The following is a 25894-nucleotide window of genomic DNA, read 5'->3' on the forward strand; positions in this document are numbered from 1 at the left end:
CTCGTCTCTCAGAGCTCAGGCGATGGGTGCTGGCCAGGCACCTCCCGTCCGTTCTCGGGTGTCACTTAGTAATACTCGCACATAACCACGCTGCAGTGTCGTCTAAAAGCTACGGTTTGGACACTGCAGCGGAAAAACTGAGAGAGATCGGGGTGCAGATGCTGTGGCAGCGTTTGCCCCTCGCTCGACCACGTAGAGGCTTTCCCCGCCCAGCCCAGGTGGGACGTTGCCTTGCAACACTCCCCTGAGCTCCACGGGGGCTCCACGGAAACCAGGGCTTCAGACGCTGCCTGGCAACCTTCACCCCGAATAAACCACGCAGGGGGGGTGTCCCGTGTAGCCCAGAAGAGACGTGGCTTCGCCACACCTCTCAGTGCCACAGGGCCCTGCGGAAACCAGGGGTTCAAACGCTGCTCTGCGACGTGCACCCCGAAAAACCCACGCAGGGGGCGTATCCCGTGTAGCACAGAAGAGATGCGGCTTTGCCACCCTTCTCAGTACCACAGGGCCCTGCGGAAACCAGGGGTGCAGAGGTCGCTGGGCAATCTGCACCCCGAATAAACCACGCAGGGGGGGTATCCATTGTAGCACAGAAGAGATGCGGCTTCGCCACACTTCTCATTACCACAGGGCCCAGAACTCATCCTGCGCCCTCGGGATGGTGCTGAGCACCCTCGGGGCGGTGCTGAGCACCCTCAAGACTCATCCTGCACCCTCGAAATGGTGCTCAGCACCCTGGGAATGGTGCTCAGCACCCTCGGGACTCATCCTGCACCCTCGGGATGGTGCAGGCAGTCTCTGTCAATTAATACCTCTAACAGCACAGAAAAGGCAGAGTTACCTCCAATTGACACTATTAAAATTGCAGGGGAAGTGTATTTCTCTTCAATTCAAACACAGGCAATTGTGGAAAAGGAAGCTTTTTCCCTCAGCTTAAACCCCTTTTTTCCTGATCACCCATCCCTTTTTTGGGGCTCTGAAGAGGGAGTGGTGAGGTAGAAGAGGAAAGTTGAAAACTTGTCCTCCGCTGCATCTTCACTCTCACAGTAACATTGGTGGGAAAAACGAGGTTCATATTTTTTTAATATGAAATTTCAAAGTTTAATAGAAAGACAATTAGGAGATAGAAATAAAAAAAAATGTACAAATACAGCCGGGTGCCTCAGCATTCAGCCAAGAGAGCACACCTTACTGACAAAGGATTGTCCCTTAAAAATACGAATCTCTTGCATATTCGTTAGTGCTCGTGTATTATTCAAATATTCCTCCTAAGTTTTAGATGTTCCTTTGTTTAGCTTCAATTCTCCTCTCCCCAGTAGATCAATCTTCTCGGCTCCGTTGAGTTGCACGCTCCCTGAAAACAGGGATTCAATAAATTCTTCCTTTGGAGCTCTGGTCACTGCCGTCTTCATCTGGATAAGATAATCTAAGAATGCAGGGAGGTTTTTGACTACCTTTTCAGTCTCTGGGTTATATGAACAAAAGTAGTTCTTATTTTAATACCACGCTACAGCCTCACATATGTATTATTCCCCTATTTCTAAGTTTTATCGATAAAGTAAATTACATTAATACAGCAAAGTTTTCTACCATTATACACATAACATTAATTTTAATATTTGTGAAAAGCCAATAATACTATGTGTTACAAATTAAATTAGAATTTTGACAACTAGGTCAATTGAGTTAACAGCAGTTTAATTGAAAATAATAAATTTTAGTGAATTGAATAGTAATTTGGTGTAAAAGAATACAATTTAGCAAAAAAATACAATTTATATATGTCATTTGCCAGTAAATAAGTATGATTAAAGCATGAGCAAAACCGACCGGGGTACGGAGAGGGCTTCCCACCCTGCCTCATGTATAAAACAAAGCAATTCAAACTAAACTTATATACTGTATGCTTATACATACTTATTCATGTTTCCCATAAGTCTCCTCCTATTTCCAATTCTTTATTTTTACGTCACTATTCTTCATGGCGCATGCTTCGCTTGTTTCTAGGGGGGGTCTTTGGACGAAGGCTTACACTCATCCTCGTTGTCCTCTGGATGGCCTCACAGGTTGGTGCCTGCATACTAAGCGTTGTATTATGTAAGTTCTCTAATTAGTCTTACATTTAATAATTTTCAGGCCCTATGCCTGAAGTCGTTCCAGCTTTGTCCATCTCAAGGTCGATTTTGGCTTGGGACATTACTTACCTCAAAACTACATCCTGTACCTTAATTTTAACATGTAACATCTGTAAAGGGGTACATCTGCCTTATAACACTGATTCTCTTGATTGTTTCAAATAATAGCTTTCCAAATAGTCATAATTTAGCTAGCACAAATAATTTCTATTTATTACAATATGTATCTATAACAATCGGGGTACCCGAAATGACATCATCACCCCCCAGACTCCAACTACCTCCCTTTTTATTCGCTCCCAAAGAAAGCACAGAAAGACTCTAACTAGCCCGGACGGCACCATGTTGCTTTAATAACGTCATTTACATACGAACATCCCCCTCCAAAAGGAGCCTCCGCTAAAAGAATAAAGGGAGGACCGCCCCCCAAGAGGTTAAAGTGCCTCCCTCCTGTCTGGCAGGTCGGCGTCTGCCCCACAGCGGAGGGGTGGTGCTGTGTCCGAGGCCCGTGCGTCGTCTCCCACTCAGGCGCTTCTCTGCCTCATTCCTCCTCTGTTCCCGCGCTCCAGCTAGTGCCGGGTGTCTCATCTCTTCCCTGTGATGCTCCTGCGGGGAGATCACCCTGTGCGGCTGCAGAACACGGCTGTATCGTGATCGGAACCTGCGCTCACTTGACCCACTACGGCAGCTCCAGCCCTCGCGATGTTGCTGCACGTCTCACTGGCATGGCCAATGAAGCCCGATGTGAATTGTGAACGTTTGGGGAGTAACGTGAAAAATGAATTTTTAGTTATCCTGCTCTGTCGCGGCTGGGGCCGCAGGGAGAGCAGCTCCAACATGTGCAAACGCATAATGCCCACAAGCAAAACGAGAACCGAAACTCCCTAAGAACCGTGAGTACGGGGCCAGAGATACAATCAGGACTCAGCAGAGCTTAGCAGAAACAGGGGAACATCGCTCGACCCAGGGCCGGTACCGCTCTGTATTTTGAACTCTAGTGCGCAGTAAAACGCTCCATATGATACAGATAGGGCATTTTGTGACCTCTGGGAGCCCTGAGCAAATGCCGCGGGGACGCGCCGGCGGGGTGCACTGCACAGGCAGCTTCCCCTGGGGCCGCTTCCTCTTTCCAGTTTGAACCCGCCCTACGGCGGAGTCCGCGGCGGTGCGGGGGCGACACCGGAGCGCTGGCGACCGCTGAGCCTTACGGCTTCGGCAGCGGGCCCGGCGTGGACTACAAGTACCATGAGCTCCCGTGCCAAGGGGGTGGGGATTCCGTGAACGCCCGCTCGGAGCCGCACTACAGGTCCCATGATGCCTCACGCCGCCTGGTGTCTCCGCTCCGGTCCCGATTTAAATCCAGGCAGTGAGGAAAATGGCGGTGCGGAGCTGAGTGTGGGGGAGAAGGAGATGTAGCTGAGCTTTGGCACATTTCCCAGGTGAGTGGGGTTTGGAGGGAGTGAGTTCTAGTTCGCGTTCCCCTGCTTCGAGTGCTGGGGTGGGACTGGAATGGCGGAGGGAGCGCTGCCCCTTGCCAGAGAAGGGAGAAGCTTGGGGGGTGGCCCTGAGGGGCGGCTCTTTTCCGTCTCTCACCCCCCTCCTCATTATGAATGTGGCTCCCTGAGGGGAGGAGGAAGGGGAGCGTAGACGGGTTGTATGTGGAGGAGGGCTGGAGATGAGGGAATTCCCCAGGCAGTGCGTGGCTGCCTTAACCTCTTTCTAGCTATTGTAACTTTACTGGTGCCTGAGTTTTGAAGGGGCATTCCTGGGGCAGTGGCGGGGAATTGATGCGTGGACTGCATGCTTCCCGCATCTCTGGGTGATGCATATCCAAGTACGGTGATTTTGGGTGGAGGTTCCTCGTAAAATACAGAGACCTGAGGTCGCTTGGCTTTAGAACCGTCTGACCCACGGTTTCTCAGTCTGAGCAGAGGCGGGGTGTGGGTGAAATACCTCGGTTAGAATGGCCCTCTCTGCCATTCATCTAAGTTTATCTGGTACCGAGGCGGTTCCAAAGACCTTGATATCCGTATTCTCCTGGTCATCCTGTAGTCTCGGTAAGTTTTAGAGCTGACTTCCCTTGTCTCCTTATCTCTGCCACTAAGAAAAGGGATGAAAAATACTGCAGCTGAAAGGTTCATTTCCACGTCTCTTATCCATTTCTGTCTCGTAGCTCTAATGAAACTGTTGTTGAGGGGTGGAGACGAGTTTGTTTGGGTTTTTTCCCCCCACTCCCCGAGGTCGCGTGCCACTTTAGGTGTTAGTGTTTCTGGGATATAAATAGGGTGATTATGAGTTATAATGTAGCGTGAGGTTGAGATAATTGCCACAATTCTCTTTCGTCGGTTCTGTTTGTGGTTTCTGCTCCTATTTCTAAGCACGATCAAGTTTTCCTCTAAAAGCGAAGCTTCTCAATTTGTCACCTCATATTCAGAATCATTTGAATCCTCGTTATCTTCTTCCTCTTTCAGACAGAAGTTAACAGAAAATAGTATGTTGGATTCTAACGGGAATAACAAGACAAAAGGAAATCTAAAAGTGTGAGGGAGGCCAAGTACATGGTATCTGGAATACAGTTACAATGTATTCTTACGATAAGCCTAAAATTTTATCATCACTATTGTAAAAATAAATATTTTCTCATGGAATATTTCCATCTTAAAATGTTCTGCTTCACATGAAACAAAGTAGTATGTTCTGAATATAAAATATAGCTTCATCGAAACAGATAGTGTATGAGTGAAAACCGGAGAATAAGAGCATGGGTTTAGAGGAAACAGACAAAATTGGGTGCTGTTTGTGGGCTTTGGACTTTTTGTTTTGTTTCAGCTTCGTTACTTTGACTTTAGATCAAGATTGTGCATTATAGCATGCAGTACTTATATTTACTGTTAACTGATGTTACAATGGGCTGTTCAACTGACTGTTGTAAAGAATTTCTTTCAACTTTGTTACTACTACTGTGGGTTTTTATTTTGGTTTTTTTTCTAATATCAGTGGATTTGATGGATTCACTGCTGACATGTGAAGACAGAGGCTGTGGGATATGGGAAGTGATAGACAAAATAAACCCAGCATTCGGCCTTGCTCTAAGTACCTTTCCTGATTACAGTGTATTGTTGCCGGTCTGATTTTATTTGAAATATGACTTGCGTGCATTTTGGGCTCGCCTGTGGCTTTATGTTTCTTTTAACTGTTCATTTGGGGCCCTTGTTCATCCTGGCTTTGGATTTATTAACTTGGACGTTTTGCATTGACTAGTTACCAGTTTTATTGTTTTTTTGGGTTTTTTTAAATTTTGTTTGGTTTTTTGTTTTTTGCATTTTATCAGTGATGTATAACCTAATGTATAGCTGAGACAAAATGCAGATGAGGAGGAAGCAAGTCTGTTTTACAATGGAACCTTATCTTTTGATCATGGTGGTTTTTTTTTTAATAATGGACAAGAAATCGCAATCACAAAACCTTCAAGATTAATCTCTGTGGCACAGTTTCATAGAAAAAGGGGGGGGAGTGTTTTTATTTTTCAAGAACTCTGGGAAAGAAAAGGTGTCTTGATTATATTTGCCTGCAAAATCAAACCATTTGTAGCATGTGAAAAGGTATTGGACGCTACAGTCTGACACTACAGTCTGCTTCAGCCTGCATTTAAATGTGTCTCTCTTAAACAACTGTACCATACAGGATCTTCTGCACTTCATGTTTGAGCTTTTTGGGTATTTAGAAAGATCTTAAATATTCTTCTGACTCGTTTCAATAATAAAAAAAATTGAGGAGAATGGGAGGGGAAGAATAGTGCCCGTTATGCCAAGGATGTAAGAGTGGGGAAGGATATCTAACCTAAATGCTGAAGCAGCCTGCCTATGTAGTTTTTTTTCATTTCTATTTCCCCCTTTCCCCCCTGGCTAGATCTGTTGAAGTTTCTAGATGTAGTGTATTAGGAAAGAGGCAATTGTAAAAGAATTTAACTGCTATTGATTTAAATCTGCTATGGCACGTATTTCCACTCTGATTTTTGTATGCTGCATTTAGTTGAATGAAGGTACATCAAATTATTTTGTGCACCATATAAATGGTAGGTATATTTCAGATGGATCTTGGTACTTTAATAATCTAATAATTTAATTTGTGATTTTTTAAATTTACAGTCATCAATAAACTGATTTTTGAAAAGTGAAACAAAATTACCTAGCCTTCAATCTCATGAAGGACTTTTACTCTTCTGTGGGCAGTATGTCTAATAACAGAATGCTCTGCCTCACTGAAACATCCCAAAGTGATTGAACAGGGATTGGGTTGGGTGACTTTTGTTGCCGTATTTTTTAATGGTAGGGTTAAGTAAAAGAACTAAACAATTTGCTTGCAAAAAAACCCAGTGAAATACATATTCTCTGCCGTATTTAGGGGAAACTATTGTTCAGAACAGTCAGTCAGGAGATGAGTTCTCTGTTCTGGGTGAGTCCAAAGAACTAAATAAATCTAAATTGAAGGTAGCATTCCTCTGGTTTTGCTTTGTGCACTCAATTTGTAATTCCAACACTTTGCCGATTTTCCTGCAGAGTATATTAACATCTTAACATTGATGGGTTTTTTCATCACATTCTCTGGAGGTTAGTAAGTCACAGAAAAGGGTAAAATGGGCTACTTTCTTTTTGCTGCTGAGTGTGTCTGTGGGGGTAACAGCCAATATAGTCTATGTGGATAAATCTTTCCTAAAACCTTTTAGACAGACGTTAGGAGCGTGCGTGTGTGTGTGTGTCTGTGTCTCTGTGTGTGTGTGTGTCTGTGTGACTGTGTGTGTGTGTGCGCGCGCATGCGCGCACATAAACGATCAGTATATGGAAATGCTACGTTGGTATTTTTGAATCTTATGGAAGAAGTGGTAAAGGTTCAAAATTAATTTCTTATATTAATAATGACAATTTTAAAATGGTTTTCCATTTTTGGAAGCTTACATCTTAAGAGGATGATTTCAAACAAAAATTTGCAAATTCTTTGCCGGTGATTTGGATATGCTTTTCAGATATTTTCCCCTATAATGGTTTTCCTTCCCCATAAAGGTTAGGCTAGAGAGATTAGGTGGAAATACGGAATCATGACTTGGTTTGCAGTTCTTTTTGTGCTCCGTCTATCTTTGCTGCTGCAATAAACTAAAGCAGACATAGCAGCATCTTTTGTTATAGTATCCTCCTGGTTTTATCTTCTATGGCAGCCTTTTTGGTATTCAAAGTAAAGATTTCTGGCTCAATGAGCAGGAAGTTGGTCAGCATACCGCTTAACATTCTTAGGTTGTAATTGAAAGAATCCCCTCCTAATCAGTATTTCAAGAATTTATCTAGTCATAGATTCAAAGATAGAGCTAATGGCATCAAAAGGAAGAGCACTTTATCTGTGAATTGTTCACTTGATTAAAATAGAACAAAGCCAACATCTTCTGTTAACCTAGAATGTGATCCTCCCCCCACTCCCTCCTCATTTAAAAGGAAGGCACTTTCTCTAATCAGTGCACAGAAAGCTGAAAAAAGAAAGCATTCTCCCTGGCTGAAGTAGCTTTCAAAGACTTTTGTATTACAACTGTAGGTTTTCTGTTGAACCCCCTAATCTTTGGTGATGTATGTTCAAGGCTAACGAATAAGATTTGTAGAGGAGAGGTGTAGAGCTAGTGCTAGCAAACTTGCCAGACTTGTATTGGCTGTGTGAGAGACAATAAGGGGGTAGCAGGGATGATGAGTGGGATTCAGAAACAATGGAAAATGAGTGCAAATTTGAGAAGGTTGAAGGAGAGTCATCACTTGATCACTCGATAGGAACAGGGTAGCTTGTGTTATCATCCACTGTAACTTCTGTTCAAATGTACAGCTAGGAGGTAGCTTTATCAACTGCTTTGTCTTCTCTTACCCATCTACGTCTCTGTAGCTGAACCTCAGGTGACCTCTATCAAGATTAATACGCAGTACGATAATATTTCAGATTGGCCAAGAAATGCTTTTGGTATATGAGCAAAACTTTTTTTCTTTCCCCCTCATCTTAGCTCTGCTTTATAGCAATGAAACTTTTCCTTTAAACTAAAGAGTCTGTCTAGGCAGAATTGTAAGGTCGTTTGAGCAGTGTATTTGAGAGAGGTTTTTAAAAAGCTCTTTAAAAGCAGTGGAAATTTCCAGGCTTCATGAACCAAAAAAATAAAAAAAAATAAAAAAAAGCTTTTAGGGTCTGGTTTAATAACTGGTGCTTTGCAAGAAGAGAAATATGAAAAGGAACCGCAGACATTCTGGATGTCAGCCTGAGAAATTTTCCACTGTTTCTTTTAATAACATGCAGGCATGCTTTTATTGCTGGAATTTCAGTTAGGAATCCTTTTCTGACTGAAACTTCAAGCTATTTGGTGAGCAAGTGCTTGCTGAAAATCAGTTGTCACGAAATAAATTCTGATATGCAGAAGACTGTGCATAAACCACTGTCATGTTGGGTATCAACTACTGATTATATTCAGTTTCTTCTTTTACAGTGTGTTAACTGTTCCTAGTTCTATGTGGTCACTGCTAGGTGACAATACATCTTTTTTTGCTTCCGATGGTAATTCTAGACCAACGTTTCCAGTAAGGACTCTGTGCTGCTAAGCCAGAAATCTTAATTAGCCTATCTTTAATATACGAAGGAAGAAAGACGTTAGGAAACCCATCTTTTGTAAAAGAGTTAAACTTAAAGACTATTTAATGGTTATTTTAAAAATTATTGTCATTTCAGATACAATGGTAAAAATCTAACTGAAAGGATCTAAAGGTTCAGCCCCATTTGTCTGCCTTAAAGCTCTTTTCTGTGTAAGTTGCTCTTGTTTACTAAAAGCTACCTGACCTTTCTTCAAGATGTAGAGGACTCTGTACTTGGAATGTATCTTGTCTTTCTGTCACTACAGATATTTATTGTTGACTTACACTGTTTTGGGGTAGGGCCTAAACAATCCTTCATATACTAGGTTGAGGTTTTTGTTTTCTTAAATGCCAGGGTGTGAGCTAAGCTACTGTGTTTTTATGTCAAAAATAAGCAACATCACACCAAACTCTTGTCTTTCTAGTATTAATTGAAAATGTAAAACCAGAACCCTTTATATGTATGTTAATGGAATTTAGTCTTTTACGACAACATAGTGCACTTCTACAGCTCTCAAGTCAAGTCAGGGCCATTGTGCTTCTTTTTATGTTACCTCTCTTTGTTGGGCTACTTTTTTATTTTTTAATAATTATATAAAATTTCAACATCTGACTTCCTGACTACTCGTAATCCTTTCTCACATATTAAGTTCCTGCTAACGAGAATGCTAATGACTAAAATTAAAAGCAGAGCATACTGAACTTGACATGAACCTTAATATCTTTTCCAGCTTATGTAAGGATTGTATTGAGAGTTGTGTTCTGTTTAATTAGTTGCTCACTGATTAGAAGTACTGAAATTACTGCCATTGCTTTGTATACCTTTTTTATATCTTATGTCTTTGTATATCTTATATAAATTTGTTACTGTACAAATTTGATGCAAAGTTAAAGCTTGAGATGGGATTTCTAAGTATTAGTGAGACTTTTTCTTCCTGAAGGCAAAAAAGTATTGCTGAAGACGTAGGGCAACTGAAATGCATTTATTGTCAAAGCCTAAAACCAACTTACTTCGTTTGTTTGGGCTTTGGATAAAGCTAGGGTGGCAGATGAGGTGTTGCACTGTAGTGCTACATGCTGCAGCCTTACAGAAGTTCCAGTGTTCTTTGGGGTTTTACATTTATCTTTGTTCTGTTTATTGCAAACTCTTTTGTTGACTTAACTGTTTGCTAAATGCGTGATAGAAATAAGATTGATCTTGACTGAAACAATTCTTCACTGAGCAAAAGTTTAATGCGTGAAGATTTGATCAACTTAAAGAAAAAAACTCAAACGCTTCTCGTTCTGGTAGTAGGTTCTAGTTTGGTTACCTCTCATATTTTATTCTTGTCCTCTACAAATGTAGATTTGGTAACTACAGGTAGTAATTCCAGTCAGAGTGGTCACTGAAGAAGAAGCCATGGGGGTTTAAGAGAACTTTCTTTTCAGGGTGACTGACTGGATATATCCCTACCGCTTGGTTTAGGAGACTCTTCCTTGCTCCAGTGATGCTTTGGTCTTTATTCCTATTGTTTTACCTAGGGAAGAAGAGGGTGTGCTATAGCCAATAGATCTTTATTCAATTTTCCTCCACTCAGTAAAATAAAAAATAAATCTGAAATAATTTTTCTGTCAAAATGACAGAACAGTGCTAAGTAGGGCTCCAAAAGTTGAGTGTTGTCAGTGAAGGAAAGGATTAGGAAATTGAAAATACTTTGTTATAATACAGTCATGCTATGTGTTCCTCATGCATATATGTATTTCTGGTATATGCAGTATCAAAGAGTATAATGGACTGTATTTCTCTGTATTTTTAATGAGACACAGAATTTCCAGCATTTCTCTCCATTTTTTTTGTGTGTTTGCCTTATGGTATGAGGCAGATCTATACAAAACCACAAGTGTAATGGAAAATCAACAGGAAGAAAGGGTTTTCTTCTTCACTCATTTCCCTTACTGTCCTTATTATCAGATGGCAGGGTTAAAAATAAAAAAAGGATACTTTCAGATAGTGTATAGCTGAACTACAGAGCTGACAGCCACAGAATATCCAGCAGCTAGGAGACTGGGTCCTTTTGAGCTGGGAAATTCCTGAATGGTAGATTGAAAAGTTTGAGGGTATGCTAAAACACATTCATATGCTTTTTCTTTCTAGGCATTTCTACTGGTTTCTGCTGTAGCGAATACAGTGCTAGGTAAGTTTTCTATCACAACTACTTTGTTTTCTCTGCATCAATTCTTATAAACTATTGATATTTAGGGAATGAAAAAAGGGTGGAAATAACTTCAATTCTCTTAGAAAAAGATTATTTTTAATGGTCTGTGTTAATATGGTATATGGTTTGCTGTCTTCCACGTCACTTAAACTTGAGGAAGTGCATGGTATGACCTGGCCTTGGTATGTACCGTGGTAGCTAACACTGTTAGGCTTTTGGGGAATACTTGACCATTAAAGAATGCTCCTCCTAAGATGTGGGATAGAGTGTTAGCATCCTTGTGTGTATGTATCTTCCTTTGTTTTTTAATTCTCTCTATTGCTGGTACTAGAGTTTTCTTCTTCCTGAAGTAACCAATAATTGTTCTGAACAAAGTATTTGTTATTTTGAAAGACCAGTGATGAAACAGGATTTCTTAGCTAGATCTGTCTGGTTGCAGTGCAGATATAATGCAAATCACTGTTGGGTATTGTTTGTTTGAGATTTGGTCATAGCTTCTGGGGTAAGCAATTTGGCCTTTAAAACTTGATTAGATTGAGATATCAACTTCTATACCTGTTGCTGGAGAGCAGTGAAACTGAAAACCCATCTGGACATTGTATTCAGTGGGATTTTGGCCTCAAGAAAGGAAGCACCTCCTTCAGAATGATCTCTTGTCATAAGTTCAACCTCTGTGCTCTGCAGTTTAGCAGCTGCCCTGAAATACAGTTCAGGTGAGCCGGCTTGGTTAGAATAAGGTAGGGTTAAAGCAAAATCAAGAAAATGAAAGGAGACAAAAGGAGACAGTTGAAGGCAAACCTTTGGAGAATGATCTCTTCAAAAGACAGAAGAATTTGTGGGTTTTTTCAGATAGCTGTGCTCATCGAAACGTTACAGTTCCTAAGCCATGTTTTGCAGACAGATGACACGCTGAGGTAAATAGTATGAGGTGGAGACAAGCGATAAATAACTTTTGGTCCTGACTGGATGCAGGCGCTTGTCTGAGCATACTGTCTGTCATAAATCTACTTTCAATGAAAAAAAGATCCCATCAATTTTATTCTTTAAGAGGATTAATGGTATCAGGATTAAGTTTTGTATGCTTTTTTTCTTGTGTTCCTTCCATGGTGTGTTGTGATCATCCTGTTATTGTTTGTACACTGTTACTTCATCTGTATGAGAATCTAACAAGTTTTTGTACTGATGAAAGCTCAGGAGTAGGTAAGGCTTTGTAGGCTTTTGAACTTTCAGTGCACAGTTAGATTCACTGAAAGTAAGGTAAAAAATACTGGACTTTAAAAAGAGAAGGTATTCTATGCCCAGAGACAACTACTAGTAACTTTTCTCCTAATAATTTTGACAGAATATAAACTTCTGACTGTGGCGTACCTAAACATAACTTCCCACGCTGTGTGGGATGTACTATAGCAGGTCATTCGCTCATGAATGCAGCGTGGCATTTACTGACAAGAAAACACATTGCATTGATCGTGCTTCATAGCTAATCTTCTCCAATTGTGTGACATAAATGCATGACTGTGCGCTCCTCATTTAGTTACTGTGTTTTATTTGTTTATCAGATGCTAATATGACAACTTTTCTGTGCAGAGATGTGACTGAATACTAATTTTAAAGATCAAACAATGGCTCTCCAACTCAGAGTTTGGTTGAGTGTTAGATACAATTGAGTTGGTCTACTTGTATGGGAACTAAAGAAAAAATTCATATAAGGAAAAAGTAATAACAAAAAAAATCTACAGCTCTGTCCTGGAATTTCCACCAATGCAATATATAAGAATACATAAAATTTGCTTCCTGATGATGTGAAGCTGCACAACTGCTTAGCCATTTATCTATAAACAAGGAAGGACCTGGCTTTGAAAACATTATAAATGCTTTTGGCACTTGAAGAGGAAGGATATCATCCCACCTGCTTTTGGTAGTCACTGGCCTCTTATGCTAACTTCCAGAATGGCTGCTAATCTTCCTAAAATTACTTGGAATTTCTATGCTAATGTTGCTGGTGTAATTTTTGAGAGTTCTGCAGATAAACATTAGTGTTTGAGAAGTGCCATTTGTATAGAAACTATCATGAGTAAGACTGATTTTCTGCCTGCTTGAGGAATCCTTGGGAGCTTAATGTGAGATTCGTTGAAAAATGGCTTTTTAATGAAGATACTGCTTCTCTAATAGAACATGACAAAAACTAGAAGCATAAGTTTTTTATGAAATGGAAATTCCTTGTAGAGAATAGAAAAGTTTGGACCAGAAAAAAACCCCAGAGGGCACTGAGAGCCTTATTCAAAAGCATGCCGTTTTTTCTCGTGAACGGGCGGTGAAAAAAGATCCTTGATGGTAGGAATGAATGTTGTGGTCAGGATTACATACTCTGTGTCCAGTAAAGATGAGACTGTTGATGTATGTATGCAAGACCTAAAGCGTAGATGATATTAAGAAAACAGACCTCTTAGATCAGATCCAAAAAGAATGTGGTAATCTATCTTAAAATTAAACAAAGTAGGATCAGTTGTAATGTTACTTTCCTGTCTTAGTGGCCTATTGTTGTAAATGGTTTATCTCAGTTATCTTATGTGCTACATCCCAGTTTATCTCTGGGCTGTAGTACATAATTCCCTGATGACAATGTATTATTGTGTGTAAAAACTCATCACGTAATTATGCCAGCATCGATCCAAACACCGTGAGCAAAGTTAGTGCTGGTTGGACATGGTTTTGTTTAGTCAAGTATTAAAAGTCTATCGGGTTAAGGATTCCGTAGGCCATCTAAAAGTGGTGCCTGTGTTCAATCGCCATTTATAAACCGAAATTTAACTTGATGCAGCTGGTAAAGCTTGCCTATTGCCCTTCTCTTGTAGGCCTTCGATGAGACTCTTTGACTTTCCAATCTCTAATACCTCTCTGTGTGGTATTATTCTCTTTTATGTAGTGTTGAGCAAAGATACCAACCTTTTCCACCTTGCTTAATTTTTAAATAATTGAGCTCTTAAATCCAAGATTTTATTTGACCAGAAATATGCACACTACCACCATAGCTTTGTTTTGAGCATTAAATTGTAGCAGATGCTCTGTGATAACCTGACTCTATTGAGGAAAGATTAATTAACCCAGCTGGGGGAGGGAAATTCTGTTCTGTCTTTATTTTGCAATTTCACTGAAGGTGCTCTGCTCTACTGAACTCTGTTCGGTATGAATGAAATATGGTGAGGAATATGAAAAATAAATAGGGGAAAGGGATCCTAGTTAATGGAATGCTTAAATATATTGGTATAATATAGGTAAACAACTGATTTTCCTTCAAATATTGAATGGTAAGCATTTTTGCTGAACTAAATGAATACCTCTTGCATCCAAGCAAAGTGTACCTGAATATACTCAAACTTAATCAGATTTTAATTACAACACTGACCTTGAAACATTTCCATATTTCAAGAACAGATTGGGAATGTCACCTTTGTATTAAGTAGCTGTACTTATTCCTTTCAATTAAATAAATCATATATAAGCACTGATGTTATGCATGGAAAATTTGAACTATTTTGATTCCCTTTCTTCAGTAGCTTATTTTGGTTTTAGTAGTTTCTGATCTTGTACTCTCAAATCTAAGAGTCTAGTTATGCCAATAACTCATTAACTTCATTAACAGGCCTTTAATTATTATTATTAGATCAGCAAGTACCAAGATCTAATCTTAAAAACAAAGAGGATGCGTGTTTTTTCAAGAAATTTAAAAAATAATCTATTTTAGTAGCATGATGGAAAAAGATATTAAAGTAGGATTCTCAAAAGCATTCTTAAGACACCAGGCAATTAACTCCCCTTAAAGGCAGTTTGTGTGAGTTTGAGTACTCACACAGTATGAAGCCCTGTAATGGATAGACGCCTTTCCCCCTACCCTCTCCCTACAGCACTCAAACACTTCGTCAGAATATGAATCTACATTTTTGAAAGTGTAATGTTTCCAGTGTAACACACTGCCATTAATTCTGTAACTTAGTTCTTGTGCAAACACATGAATGAGTGTTCGTAAGTACTGCATCTGCCGACTAGCAAAATGTGCCAAAGGCAAGGCAATGTGTTTTATAGGGTATATTTCTTTCATGGTCAAGGTCCCACCCTCATTGATGGGTGTAAATATATTCCATCAGTTAAACTGGTGACTTAAATTCCAGCTTAAGGCCAGCTCTAAAAGAATGTTCTCAGTCAGAAGTTGTGATCTGTCACAATCAAGACAGTATGTATCAGTGTTGTTTACTCTTCATTGGAAAAAAACCTGTGTGTCCTGATTTGAATGTCACTGGAACTCTGTAAGTACCCATACCGGGCAAAGGCCAAGTTAAGGTACAGGCCATCGACAGACTTCAGATTTCCATTTATGAAATGATTGCCTACTGCTGTGTAGCAAATTGGAAGTGATTGCTTGGAACAGTAATTATACAGACTTAGACTTTAGTTACTGGGTTACTTATGTAGTGATGTAGTAAAAAATTCCAAATTTTACTCAACTTTTGTAATTGGTATATTTCTGGAGACAGTGCTAGCAATTGCCAGTATTGTCTTCCCATCCCCCAACTTTTGAGTCTAGTTTGCTTGCAGCTGTACTAGTAGGCATCTTTCTTTCAGGAAGTGACCTTGGCTTGTATTAATCAAATTCAGAAAACACAGAAAAGCTTCTCAGTAACGTGCTGACTTGATATAAAATTTTATAGTATCCATTTTCTTGTAAAATGAGGCCATCCTAGAAAAAGGGAATTCATTGATAATATCTTACTATAAAAGAATTTCTCTAAAATGACATGGTATTCAGAAAAGGCAAAACAACAAAACCAAACTGCAATTTTTACTGAGAGGAATGTACTGAGAGCTTTCTATAAAAGTAGTTAAGTCTTAAATTTGTATTGGCAAAACTGAATCTTAATCTAGCTCAGATGTGAAAATACTGCATTATTTGGTAGCATTTTCTGTGGTGTCTTTCCATATTTGAACTACAGTAGGAAAACTTAGTAGTAGGGCACGAACTCAATCAGCTAAGATCTTATGATGCCTTCAACTTTCTGACTTTATGTGTTTTAATCACTTCCTCTGTCTTTTGTTAGCAGCACTCAAGGCATTAAACTTAACCTCACGGTAGCCGCATTAAGCTGCCGGTGTGCCTATTTATGTAGATTAAGAGAGGAATCTACCTGTGTCAGTTCAAGAAATCACTGTTTGACCTTGCCCACCAGCTGGAAATCGGTTTTCTTTGGCTGCTCTGGAGTGGCTGACTATTCCTGAAGCAGGTTTTAAGAGGTTTTACATGATAATTTCATTGCCAAAAACGATTTTGTGAACTGAGTCGCAGAAGTATGATTTGCAGAAGTATGATTTACATGAGTTAGATTGGCAGTGTTTTCAGCTGGTATAGCTGTTTTGTAAGAGTCCTTATCCTTTTTCTGGACCCATTTAGAGGTCTGAGACCAGAATATCTTTCACCATTACTAGGTGCACTTTAACATCCTGGGTAAGATAATTTATTGATTTTGAAACTGCATGTTGGTGGTAAATTAGTAATAGCTGTCTACCTCTTTCTGCTTTGTCAATCATACTCTTAGGTTACGATGCTAAAGAATTTGCCTGAACTACGTTTTACATACTTCCCTTCATGCTGTCTTGTATTATAGTATCTGCTGCTGCACTGAACTGGGAACTCTAGCCACATCTTCAAAAGAGCTTTAGTCCTCTTTCTTTCAAGACCAATAAAGGGGTGACTAATCTGTTGGTCTCCTTGTTTAAGTGTAGCTGGGTATTGACTTCTTTCAAGTTCAAATGGGTGCCAAAACACAATCATAGATAATTTCATTCAGATTTGCTGTCATCAACATTTGCACCAATCTCCCAGAGAAACAACCTGGTGGCAGCACAGATTTTGGGGTACCCCACCGTGGAATGGTTCACCCAGGTCTGTAGTTCCTGAGGTGAAAACTGCATTGTTAGCAATGATACAGTGGGACAAGAAGCCTGTTCTATGCTTGTGCTCTAGTTCTGTAATGACATGAGTGAAGATGCATCTCTTCTTTTCAAATGCTAAACCAAGATAATCTATTACAAATCTCATGTCCAGAGAACGTTTTACTTTTTTGTAAACTTTTTTGTTTTCTTTTGCTTAATTTTTTTTGCAAGACTCGGAAGACCTGAGGATTTTTGTAGCCAAGAGGCATGAATTCCATGTCCACTCTTCATGGAGGAGATGATGTCCTGTTTTGCAGTCAGGACATCTAGAAGTAGGCTATTATTACTGGTACTGTGAGGACTGGGCAGCAGTACTTCTGGAGCTGCCCAGCCTTATGCCACAGCACCATGGATTCCTTGTTTGACGTGAAGCTAAGTAAATTACTGCAGCTCTGGACTGCGCATTCAGAATCTTTTGTGACAGTTTTGTGTTGGTGCTCTCCCTCCCCTTTCTCAAGATCGTTCCTGTTTGCCAGCACAAACAGGCAGCTCACAGCTGTAACACCTCCGGAGTTAAGTGATGCTTTGATAATGCCTAGTATCAGTTCTAGCCCTTCGCTTACTGCGGTGGTTTTCAGCTAAAGCGGGGTAAAGGGGCTCTTACTTCTACAGGTCTCTACTTCTGCAGGTCTCAACTTCTGACTCGCTGCCATACTGCTTCCGACGTCTCCCCTTTCCTTTTATTTCCGTGCTGAAAGCAATGCTGAGTCCGGAGGAGGCTGCTGGGCGTTCTGCTGCTCGTTCGAAGGGAGGGGAAAGGGAGGAGATGCCCTTCTCCCTTACTGCCCGCTCCCTGGCGAGGGCGGGCCGGGCCGCAAGGAGTTAAGGGCCGCTGCCGCCCGCGGTTCTGTCTGGAGCAGTCGCACGCTTATTGGTTGCAAAAAGGTGAAATTGAAACCACGGTAAACTTTTGACCTTGTAGCAGCTCTTGTGGAACGCCTTCCCCTTGCCAAGAGCAGAGGGCTTCTTTCTCCCCACCCCTCCCCTTTTCCTGTATTTTTTCTCTGTGATCGTGCTGTGCTGCATGCAGCTTCCCTGAGGGAGGGGGAGGACAAGAACAAGCGAGAGTAGTTTGCTTCCGTGCCGCTAACGGCAAAGCCGGAATTTGCCTTATCGGCTAGTACCACCTATCTTCTAAAAGTCCCATCGCTAAACAAGTAGGAGTCCATTTTTTGGGGGTTTACAACATGTTTCTGTATGGTTGAAGAAAAAAAAAATCCAACTAAAAGCAACCTGCAAATTGATGCTGACGATCAGGGCTAATTAGAAAGTGGGGAAGGGAGGATGAGTCACCCGGTACGCTGGTTTCAGCGAGCTCGGTTGCTTAATAAACATGTTGAGTTTTTTAAAAGATTGAAGTGGTGTCTCCTTACTGAATTCCGACGCTGAAATGTCTCAGTATTACTACTTAGTTCATACGTCCCTGGATTAAGTACATACTTACCTAACTTAACTACTTTTCTATTCTGCATCTTCCTTAAACAAGAAAACCCCCAACACCTCAGTCTGAGAGACAACTAGTGTCAGCTGAACTTCACTGCCAAATTACGAGGTGCTGGAGGCTCAGAGAAGCCAATATTAGAAATTTTTACTTAGGGTGTGTGACTCCAGCAAATTCTGGACCTAGTTAAGGTGTGTATCGTTTTCATACTATGCAGTTTTATCACAAACCCGAAATACCTGTGGCCGAGAAAATTCACTTTCCCTGTGTAGCTTTGCCAAACCAGACAAATTACAGCAGCGTTACCTTTCCGATGAAGTATGAATAAATGTGTGTCTTTTCACTGACAAAAGAATTGCTGACTTGATTACTTTACTGCATTTTCTCCCTCACTAACTCGTCGGCACAGGTATCTTGTGGCCTGCTCTTGCTGGGACATCAAATTTACTGAATGTTAAGTGCCACTTAATCAAGGAGTCACTCAGCACCTTACCTAGAGATAACATTCAGAACTCTTCTTGACAAAGAAACCTGATGCAAGAATACTTCAGTCTGTTGTTTTCACATTTTTTCTCTCCTCTCTTGTTCTTCGATTAAACAGTTTAATCATGTTTCTATAGTGTGTTCATTTTCCTAATTAGAGATTGAGCTGGGAAGGAACCCACAACTGCTGTGATTTGGACTCCTTAAAAATTCAGTTCTGTAAGCATTTTAGTGGTTAAGAAGTGTTAATACAGTAGGACAGAATTGCGGCGGTTCGGTGTGGGCTGTTCTTGTAGTGCTGCTGTTCTTGATACAGCTTTTTCTGGGAATTGGGGAAGTCTCCAGAAGTATTGCCAGCAACACAGAGGGAACAATGAGTATTAAATGATTAAAAGCAGATCCTCTGCACCCTCATGTGTGCAATTCTCCTTGCACCTGCAAAAGAAACATGCGCTTACAGTGATTGCTTGTGGCCTCCCTGTTTATTCCAACTAGCAGCTATTATATAGTTTCTTTTTCCCCACACCCTGTGATTCTTTGTTCTGTCCTCCCTGTGCTTGTATAGGTCCTGTCTGCTTCTCATTGTCTGTTTCATGGCAGTTCACCTGCCTTCACAGTGGAGCTGCAATGAAGCTGCACATCATGTTGCCTATCACAGTAACATGGAATAAATGCTCTTCTAAAGGAGAATGAGTAACAACTGTCAGAAATGAGGAATCACTTCTGAACTCTATTTTTGAAGCATAATTTAATGTGTTTTATGCTTCTCTTGAACAGTTGCATTGTTGCATTGTGATAACGTTGTGTGTACGTGCCTTTTAGTGAGAAAAATCCATTAACTCTAAAATTGTTGCTGCACATGCCAGCAGTAGGGTGGTGGGAAACCGGCAAAGAAAGTAACACAGATATTGAAGCTACAGAAGGACAAATTTCGTTGGTCTTGTAAATCCTATAATTTCAAAGGACCCCACTGGCGGGGGTGGGGGTGTTTTTGAAGGCCATTATTGATAGCTAACTGCTGATAATGAAGTATCACTGGTGTTACCATTTCCTGTATTGAAGCTGGCTGGAAAGAAGAGTATCATGGATACTGTGAAGACATTTTGTAACCACAAAGTATTAAATGAGCAGTCACAATCTGAGAATATATGTTGGCATTCCATCCTGCTTTATTCTGTGTGTTTATTCAGAGTAGATCTTGACGTAGGTTTCATCTCCCCATATTCCACAATGGAGTCTTGCCAGGTGTTTTGGAGCTGCCCTATTAGAATTTTCTCCCCACCACGATTTCCACACGGTGAATGAGAAATTTGAAGAGAAGTTCATGCCATGGTGTTTTCATCTATTTTTTCTCTATCTAGAGTAAGCAGTTTTCTATCTAGAAAGCAATTTTCTATCCACTTTCTTCTAAGCAAAAGGATGGAAAGGATGGATTTAGAGGAAATTCTAAAGCTCATCGGGACTACTATTGCATGCTTCAGACTTCTGCTGGTTTATTAAGGCTTGGCAGTTCCCCCTAGATCAGCTTTTTACTGTCATGCTGGCATAAATGATGCTGAAAAAGAGTAGACGTGTAGCAGTTGGACCTCAGACTTTTGTTTGGTTTTAAAAACATTACCGTTGTATCTGTCTTTTCTGCTTTTATATCCATTTCAGTTGGTGGTGAAACTACCTGCAGTGCAATGGTTCATCATGAGATGCAATAAGTGGCTTTTCCTGAGCTTCTTCCACAATAGGTTTGTCTCAAAACTGTCCTGTGCACATCCGTGTTGCAGCTTTTCAGTGATGAGTGAACTCTTGGTCTTCTGGAGCAACAATGGCTTGGGTTTCTGGATTTTAAATGCTTTTTTGAAGAGCATTTTTTATCTTTCAGGTTGCATTTGACTTGGTTTGAAGTTGACTGTATCCGTTCTGGTAGAAAGTGTATATTACAGTTTTATATGTAACTTGATGAGAGATTTTTAGAAATACTTCCATTAATTTCAGTGTCATGATGTTTGTGTAACAATGTCCTACCTTGGAAGTTCAAATTTGGAAACAGTAAACTTTAGACCTTGGGTAGACGTTGCCTTGTATAATGCATTATATTCAGCCAGTAAAATAAAAACTACATTTTACTGCGCTCTGTTTTGTGGAAAACATAGTATGTATTGGTTGGCAATGCCTGACAGCTGATATTTCTCAAGGCTAACATGAACTTTACTCATTCTTACATTTTTAAGCAGCTTTCAAAGCTCTGCACGTACACAAATGTTCCCATGAACTTTATTCTATCTTGCATTTTTAAGCAGCTTTCACAGCTTAACGTTTATACACACGTTCAGCATGTCTTACAGCTTTGAGCGTTTTGTTCTAGAGATGTTAACTCCTGCTAAGATGAGAATAAACTCACAATGATTTTCATTTATCAAATTTACTCACAATATAAACATTTTATAAACTGGCACTATAATGTAAAAAAGTAAGAGTAATGTTTAAAAGTAAAAATACTTTTTACCTATTAAATGTTTTAGTGGACTTCAGACTTTCAGTACAGTACATAAATGTATGATACGCTCTTGGAAGTATACATTTTCAAGAAATCATAAAATTGAATCTATTAAAAATGCAGTTCCTTAGTAGAGTAAATGCTAAAGCTTCTCTTTAGGTAAATGGAAATGCATGTCAGAGAGAAGATACATTTTCTTTCCAGGGATGACCAATTTTTCTGGGAGCCATTTTGGCTTCATGGTTAAACAGTTCATGTTCATTGGCCAAATAATAATAAAAAAAAACTTGTCTTCCTTGTTTTAGGTGTCAAAAAAAGTTATGTGATTGTTTTGGAATGTTAGAAACTCTGCATGTAATTATTCTTGTCTAATAATCATCTTGAAGAGAAAAATGTCTGGAAGAAATTATTATTTTCATGTTTTTCAGATTTTCTGTCAGTCTGCATAGTTTGCTGGTCTATTTTTAGACTTAGAGTTTCCTGTTACTTCAGTAACTTGGTGTTGTGCTGTGTTGATCACAAATGTTGGCTGCCAAGTAACTCAAGACTGAAGGTGATATAAAACTAGAATGGATGAATATGATTGTGATTATCATAATTTTAATTGCTGATCAATGGTGAAAGATACATTTTTTTCTCCTTACTAATATGCTTAATAAAAACATCATACTAACATTTACTAGCGTTCATACTAAACCTTTCAACATGGAAGATACTTCAGATGACATAAGAAATAATTTTCTTTTTTTTTTTTTTATATTAGGAAATAATTTTCTGTCTTCTTCAACTAATATCTAAATTGCCAAAGATGAAAGATAAATTAGTGTCTGAAGCCAGTCTGGAATTAAGAGTTTGCTAAACCAGTTTGTTAAAAAGTCAAGGTTCAAGATGAGATTTCTTTGTTCCTGTTAGGAACCAGCAGGGTTTTAAACCTTAGTTAATCTCAAACACTCCTAAGAGGCAGAATGGATTCAATGCATTTTCTGTGTTATTTTGGATTGACAAAGGTCAAGGCCAACATGAAGAAATTTTCAGAGGTATGACTTTATTCTCTCTTGAGTGCCTAGCTTATGCCTTTGTCCACTGTCTCCCTAGCTGGTTTCCCGTTTCTGATGTGCTACTTAAACACCTTTTTATAATCAGCTGTAGTTCAGTGCAAGGTGCAGTCTTCTGGTTTTTTTACTCCTGTACTTCCTGTTTCAGTTAATTTTCAGTTCTTCCCATGTAAACAAGCTTTCCACTTTTTAGATGCTAACCTTTTCCCTATGGCATCCCCTTTAACTTTCTCATAGAGCCATGTAGGTAATTTTTTGATGTTCTCTGCTCCAAAAGCTATGTAGGTATAACAGCTATTATCCAGAATTCTTGAAAACTTGAGAGGCAGCATCATCTCTCTCTCTCTCTCTCTCTCTTTCTCTCTCTCTCTCTGTTGTTATTGCAATACAGTCATAAGAGGGCTGCTGTAATCACTTTTCTGTCTTGAGGGATGGGGATGTCCTCACATAATGTCTTGAGATGTGTAAATTGATATTCCACACTGTTTCTAAGCTGCATGTTGTTCTGTTAAACACAACTAACCTCATAGGACAATTACACCATCTTTCACAATTTCTTCGTGTGCACAAGCAGTAACTGATTAATTTGCTGCCTTCCTTTTACTTTTCCTTTCCGTGTTAAAACTGTTTGATGAGATACTGGTTTTAATAGTTTGAACTGGTGCTACAAATGATGTGATGTAATGAAGAAATAAATACAACTTTGTAATGTGCTAGAAACTTCAGAATATATGTCTCACGCTGTGTATATGTCTGTTTGATGAGGGAAAGTCTTTACTTATGTTTCCTTTTCTTGTTTCTGTGTGTGTGTTACACGACTGCTGCCTGATTAATCTAAAAATTGAATTCAGCTAAGAAATCCAGCAAGAAACAGACTGATTTAGTTATTCCACATGGCTTTCTAACTGCATTTTACAAAATTATTCACATCTTCATGTTACAGAAAAAAAAATAGGTTTGCAAGCCTTCCTTCCCCACACGCTCCATATAGCTGTATAAGGCTCCTATTGTCTCTATTCATGTTGAGATGTCACAGATGTGTACACTCTTCTGGGTTCTTCTCTCACGTGAAAATCTAATGACCGTTCCTCCTTTGATTCCTTTCTCAGGCAAATTGGCATAGGCTATACAAAATGAGATTTAGGTCACAAGTAATTTTTAAATTATTCTAGTTGAGTGAGATTCTATTCTACTAGTGAAAGATTTAGCTGCCAGTATTTGTATATACTGGAAATCTATGGCAAAATATGGCAGAAGATGGTTGACTTAAAAATATCACCGAAGGGGAGTGCAGTTTTAGTGTGAAATGTAACTGTGTAATATAATTTTAAAGCTATATTTATGCTATCCTGAAGATTAAAGGCAGGTGTATTCACCTGTGCTGTTAAAACAACTAGGAGTATTAGGGATAACTAATTTGAAAAAAAAATACTTTTAATTTTATGTATTTTAATTTCAATATGAACATAGACATTCCTGCTCTATTTTGAGACCAGCTACCCTTGATACCATGTTTCCCGTCTGTCAGAAGACAGGAAACATGGTATTGAGACAGTGAATTTAGATTTTAGATCTTGACATAGATGTAGATTTCCTTGAAGTACGGGGAACACCGTATGTGTTTCACCTCTTGATTCCGTACATTGAGGTGTCACGGTAGACAATTTGTATTTGCTCAGAGAACATATTAGTTGCACAGATACACAAATGGTTTAGTTGAGCAAGCAGTGGCAGTGGTCTTCCATTCATTAAAAATTATCTTTCTGGAAGCAAGCAGATTTACTTTTTTCATGGTCTTGAGATAGGTTATTTATGTATAGAAAAAACAAGCATTTACAGAAACAGGAAACTGTTCTGTATTTTGCACTACATGTCTTGTACCAACATCCTTTTATGTTTTTTTACTTTATTTCCCAGCACTCAAAAAGTAAAAAATCTGTCCATGCAGCATAATTTCTAGTTGTTTTATAGGATGCTGACACATTTAGCTAGATTAGTTAAGGTGCTTCTTGTTACTGTTAGTTGTGTTGAATTCTGTTCCTTCAAATACCCGTGCCCTTGAAAGGATTGTGTATTTCAGCTGGCTTCGAATTCATGACTGCATGCCACTCAGTTTCTGGCACTTTTTTTTTCAGAGGGTGATGAGTGCTTCTGTCCAGTACTAGAGGTTCGGTAGTGCGGCACACTACATTTCTTGGAACTGCCTTTCAGTATTTAGGAAGAGGGGCTGAAATTATTATGAGCATATTTTTACAGAATATAATAGTGGTGTTCTGTTGTTTCCTACTGGTTACGTTGTTGGAAGTCCCATTGTGGAAACCCAGACATCACATCCTGTTTCTTTCTTTCTGGTAGTTGAGCTAGAGATTTTTATGTTTCCATATATGTATATATTCAGTAAATTTTAAGTTGTTTTTTTTTAGAATAACTGTTTACCACCTCTTTTTGGATACCAGTCTTCAGGGACTTACCTATGTTAAAAACACTCTAAATATATTCTACAACCGCTTGACTGAAGCCATCAGCTGTATTGAAAGCCCAAATTACCTCCTCCAGCAGAGTGGCTTGGAAATTAGTCAAGATTGAAAACCCCCTTCAATATTTTCTTGGCCTGCTGTGTTTGAGCATATCAATTCTCACTGCCAGGATCATTCAAATAAGTAGCATGGCTGCATCATGCCCAGTTGGCTTTTCCTTGCAAAAGCTATATCCTGAACAAGCGTATCTAGCCCGATAAGGTAGTACCTGTTCACGGCTGAGCTCTGAGGACAGCAGTTGTTCTGAGGCTAGAATGCAGCTCACACATCTTTGGAGCTCTGATGAGATGCAGTGGCCACTTCAGCACAGTGCTTTGTTTGGAAACTGACAAGTGACAAATTCTTACAAGTGTTTGGCAGTGTGTGGTGAAGGCATAATGATAAAAAATAGTCATTTTTATAACAGTGGGTTCACTGGGGCCCCACTTTTCTCTGTCTTACATTTTGTTTGCTGTTAACATGGTCCTTTATCTGTTGTTCTGACTGGCAAACTGGGATGCGTAGGAAGCAAATTAACAAGTAATGACATTCCAAAAATAGATATCACACATTATTTATCAGAGGAGCGGGAGACGAACCGATAGGGTCTGAAAAATCAGTCTCCCTAAGATGGAATGTGCACTATAAAATGAATGTGTGTGAAATTAGGAATATTTAACATGTTGCAACAAACTGTGCTTCACTGGCATTATAGATGGCACTTTTTTTTTTTTTTTAACTGAAAGTGCTGCTTCAGTGAAGTCTCTGGGTCATTTATTACCTATCAAATCACCTTTTTGTCTGTGAGAAGAATGTGGGAGGGAGAAAGAGGTGAGAATGATCAAATGCCTATGTTTTAGAATAGTATTTTATTAGTTACTGTACTGATGGGGGAAGTGCAGGATTAGCACAGTGGTACATACAATACAACTAATATAATTTCCTGTTT

The 25894-nt window shown here is 39.6% G+C and overlaps 1 protein-coding gene and 1 long non-coding RNA gene across 40 annotated transcripts in view; one reads left to right on the top strand and one right to left on the bottom strand.

Annotated features, from left to right (window-relative positions):
• NCOA3 (nuclear receptor coactivator 3) overlaps nucleotides 1-25894 on the top strand; it is a 58867-nt gene that overhangs the window by 826 nt on the left and 32147 nt on the right. For 10 of the 39 annotated variants that reach the window (XM_086852467.1, XM_086852466.1, XM_086852476.1 and 7 more), the window contains exons 1-2: nucleotides 8880-8953; nucleotides 10917-10956. The gene's annotated coding sequence lies outside the window, so the exon portion shown is untranslated. Of the gene's footprint in view, nucleotides 1-2007; nucleotides 2067-2596; nucleotides 3575-3623; nucleotides 4193-8879; nucleotides 8954-10916; nucleotides 10957-25894 lie in introns of those variants that run through there. The other 29 variants (XM_086852465.1, XM_023940115.2, XM_086852449.1 and 26 more) reach the window with 7 other exon arrangements.
• Nucleotides 1077-2522, bottom strand: LOC147650107 (uncharacterized). Its single transcript, XR_015276908.1, has 3 exons — nucleotides 2205-2522; nucleotides 1918-2081; nucleotides 1077-1426 (listed from the first exon to the last, which is right to left on the bottom strand). It is a non-coding gene; the product is annotated as an uncharacterized LOC147650107 (long non-coding RNA).

Source organism: Cyanistes caeruleus, chromosome 16, assembly GCF_971803275.1.
Source record: "Cyanistes caeruleus chromosome 16, bCyaCae1.hap1.1, whole genome shotgun sequence".
Classification (NCBI taxonomy): Eukaryota; Metazoa; Chordata; class Aves; order Passeriformes; family Paridae; genus Cyanistes; species Cyanistes caeruleus.